Source organism: Balaenoptera borealis (genome assembly GCF_965194805.1).
Source record: "Balaenoptera borealis genome assembly, chromosome: 19".
Lineage (NCBI taxonomy): Eukaryota > Metazoa > Chordata > Mammalia > Artiodactyla > Balaenopteridae > Balaenoptera > Balaenoptera borealis.
The window spans coordinates 63,435,739-63,439,765 of record NC_138878.1 but is presented as its reverse complement, the minus strand read 5'-3'; the positions used below and the strand labels follow the sequence as shown (position 1 = coordinate 63,439,765).

At 47.3% G+C, this 4,027-nt stretch overlaps 1 pseudogene across 1 annotated transcript; it reads right to left on the bottom strand.

The window, feature by feature from the left end:
- LOC309617442 (UPF0193 protein EVG1 pseudogene) lies at positions 1-3,673 on the bottom strand (annotated as a pseudogene). The gene is made up of 2 exons (XR_014249829.1): positions 899-3,673; positions 1-581 (listed from the first exon to the last, which is right to left on the bottom strand). The product of XR_014249829.1 is annotated as a UPF0193 protein EVG1 pseudogene (transcript).
- Between the last annotated feature and the right edge of the window lie 354 nt (positions 3,674-4,027).

Sequence of the window (4,027 nt, the reverse complement as noted above, 5' to 3'; positions counted from 1 at the left end):
GATTTGCATATATTGAAGAATCCTTGCATTCCTGGGATAAACCCCACTTGATCATAGTGTATGATCCTTTTAATGTGCTGTTGGATTCTGTTTGCTAGTATTTTGTTGAGGATTTTTGCATCTATGTTCATAAGTGATATTGGCCTGTAGTTTTCTTTCTTTGTGACATCTTTGTCTGGTTTTGGTATCAGAGTGATGGTGGCCTCATAGAATGAGTTTGGGAGTGTTCCTCCCTCTGCTATATTTTGGAAGAGTTTGAGAAGGATAGGTGTTAGCTCTTCTCTAAATGTTTGATAGAATTCGCCTGTGAAGCCATCTGGTCCTGGGCTTTTGTTTGTTGGAAGATTTTTAATCACAGTTTCAATTTCAGTGCTTGTGATTGGTCTGTTCATATTTTCTATTTCTTCCTGGTTCAGTCTTGGAAGGTTGTGCATTTCTAAGAATTTATCCATCTCTTCCAGGTTGTCCATTTTATTGGCATATAGTTGCTTGTAGTAATCTCTCATGATCCTTTGTATTTCTGCAGTGTCAGTTGCTTCTGTGTTTAATTTAATTGATTTCTGCTTTCTCTTATTTCTTTCCTCCTGCTTGCTTCAGGTTTAATTTGCCCTTCTCCTCCTCCTCCTCATTCTTCATCTCCTCCTCCTCCTCCTTTTCTTTTCTTTTCTTTTTTTACGTTAAATGTGTTTTATTAGCCAGTTAATCATAGTAGTTAAATATTTGCCCAAAACTGCAAGAAGTCAAATAAGTAGGTCCTAAGACAGGTAGGAAGAAAGGAATCATATTCATTACTAAGTTCAGGAAACCTAATGTGCCGGACACAGAGACAGGCAGTGGGGGAGGCGGTGGGAAGGGGGCCCAGTGGATGCCCTTAGACACACACCCAAGATGGTGAGACCTGGATCCTTGTTTTCACTGTGTGTGGGGCTCTTTCCCCAAGAAGAGACTCGTGTGTGTGTCTGTGTCTGTATCTGTGACGGGTCTCAGAGGCTCAGCTGACCAAGGATCCCTGGGCACAGCCTCAAGGAGAATCAGCTCATTTTCTGAGATGCGGTCCATTTTCTAGGGTGCTGTCTATGTCCAGGGTACCCTAGGCGGGGGCAGTGCTATACAACCATTTACATGGCTGAAGGCCGGGGTGGGTGGGCTGACCTGGGGGTGACCCTGCTTGGCAAGGGGGTGGGCTCCAGTGGTGGAGGTTGGGTTCCCCCGCCCCCCTCCGGAGGCAGATTAAGTGGTGGCAAGAGCCTTCCTAAGTTCCTCACTCCTCTTGTGGTCAAGGTCTTCCAGTTCCTGTAGTTTCTGGGAGATTTCAGTAAGGATGATCCCTCGGTACTGTCTGCCCTGCCCTAGGGCCTCCATGTCAGCCAGGAATTCTTTCCTCTCCTGGATTTCCTTCACCAATTCTTCACACCGGTCCAGCTCAGGGGCTGGGTCCTCCTGTCGCACAGGAGGGGGCTTTCTTTTCCGTTCCTCTGGCTCCTTCCCGGTGGCAAAAATATTTTGGAGTCTTTGCTTCTCCTTCTCCAGATCTCGGGTGGCTTGAGGCTTCAACTGCTCCCGGCTGTAGGTCCCGTTGGCTTGGCACATGCTGGCAGTCCGGAGGTGGGACCGGGAGGCCAGGATGGGAGGCAAGCAGATGGCTGAGGCCGGCGGCTTGGAAGGCAAGACCCTCTGGCTGGAAGTTGGGCTGCATTGTAGTGGGAGAGTGTCTCCTCGTTTCATGGTGTCCACGATGTGGCGCTGTTGGAAGTTTGTCAGTTTGGATTCCTTCAACATCGCTCTGAGCAGCTCGCAGGTCCCTGGGGTGTAAGTGGCCGGCTTGGGGCAGCGCCAGAACCCAGTTCCTTTGGTCACTGTCTCCACCCTCTCCTGGGAAGCCTAGGGAGGGCTCCTAAAGTGAGACCCCGGCTGGGTGGCCCCTCCCCACAGAGAGTGGCGGCTGGGCTCGGCAGACTGTAACCAAGGCTCTGAAGCAGCGCCCGGGGGCGCCGCAGAGATCTCACTCTTTTCCTCCTTCTTTTCTTAAAGCGGCAGCTCTTACCATGGATTTGAGCCCCCCCCCCTTTTTTTTTTCTAGTCTAAGCACTGCTTGAGTGGCATCTTATAGCTTTTGATATGTTGTTTTAAAAATACATTCAATTCTAAATATTTTCCAGTTTTGTGCTATGGGTTGAATTGTGCCCCCAAGAAGGTTGTGTTGAAACCCTAACCCTACATACCTGTGAATGTGACCTAATTTGAAACTGGGTCTTTGCAGATTACCTTTGGAGTGGGCCCTACTCCAACACAACCGGTGTCCTTATAAGAAGAGGGAAATTTGGATGCAGAAACACACATCCAACACACGTGGATAAGGCCGTGTGAAGATGAGGGCAGAGATTGCAGTGTTGCATCTACAAGCCAAGGAATGCCAAGGATTACCAGTCGTCACCACAAACTAAAAGACAGGCAGGGAACAGATTCTCTCTCAGAGACTTCAGAAGGAACCAACCCTGCCAACACCTTGATTTTTGGACTTCCAGCTTCCAGAACTATGAGACGATAAATTTCTGTTGTTTTAAGCCACCCAGTTTGCAGTACTTTTTTATGGCAGCCCTCAAAATCTAACACACCCTGTGATTTTTTTCTTTGACCCATCAGTTGTTTAGAAGTGCATTGTTTAGTTTCCAGATATTTGGTGATTTTCTAGTTGTCTATTATTAATTTCTGGTTTAATTCCATTGTGCTTAGAGAACATACTTTATATGATTTCAATTCCTTTAAATTTGTTGAGACTTGTATTGGGGCCCAGGTTATGGTCTATTTTGGTAAATGTTCCATGAGCCCTTGAATAGAATGTGTATTCTACTATTGCTGGGTGAATATTTTATAAATATCACTTATGTCAATTTGGTTGATAGTATTCTATATCCATTCTGATTTTTTTGTCTGCTTGCTCAGTTACTGAGAGGGGAGAGTTGATGTGTCCAGTTCTCCTTTCAGTCAGAGTATATATTAAAATTTTTTTTTTGAAATAAAAATTGTAGTTAGGAATTTTCAGAATCTAATTGCTTCAGAGAATATAGTGATTTATACACAACCTCAGACTGAAGATTGAGAAGAGCTCTGGGGTGGCTCCAGCCAGGGTTTTACCAGGAAAGCAAAGTACTTTAGGCAAGTATCGTGCCCTCCCTGGATTCCCCTCATTTTCCTCATCTGTAAAATGAGTGGGTTTTATTGCCCAGCATGTAAGGGTCCTTCAGACTTGAAAATTCTGATCTCTTCCAGGTCTCATTCCCTTCCCTGGGCCTTGGCGCTTCCATGGGTTGCCTCCACGGGCAACCTTTCTCCTCCCCCTAAATAATCATTTCTTTTTCCAAATTAACCTCCTTGTCTGGGGTTCAGAGAGTTCCAGCCTAGACCTTCCTTAGCACAACTCCATCTGGCTATTTCCTTGAAAACTGAGTGTCCTCCTTGACTTGTGCTGAGTACATCAAGTGACAGGCTAACTTACTATTATAGAAACAACGGACTGGAGAACTTACTTTCCAGAGGGACGACTTGTTGGATTGATTTAACACCTCACGATGAGCCCAATGAACTGACACGTGGGATAACCGTGGGCACAACGACTAACTCACCAGGAAGTGACTAAGATGGAGGAAGGCTAACTCATTAGCTGTCCTATAACCAGCTCATTAGGCGGCCGGGAGTCCCCGAGCCTCTCCAATGCCCCCCACCCCCAGGAGGTCACCCGGGGGTTCCCGCCCCACCCCCCTGTCCCCACCAAGTTCCACTCCCCAGGCGCGCCAGTGAGCATGCGCGAGTGCACCCAGAGCCAATCGGGACAGACCTTGCGCCAGGAGTCTCTACTGTCTGTGCCAGCACCGAACAGCCGTCCAACCATCACTACTGGGTGCCCTGGGCTCTAGCGGTCCTGGTGAGAATCGTCTTTCTTGAGCAGGCATTTCTAAACCCCTGCTAGACCTTGAGACTCCAGATCTCATCAGCGTTAATGACACTCCTTTTGCAACCCAGTACTTCT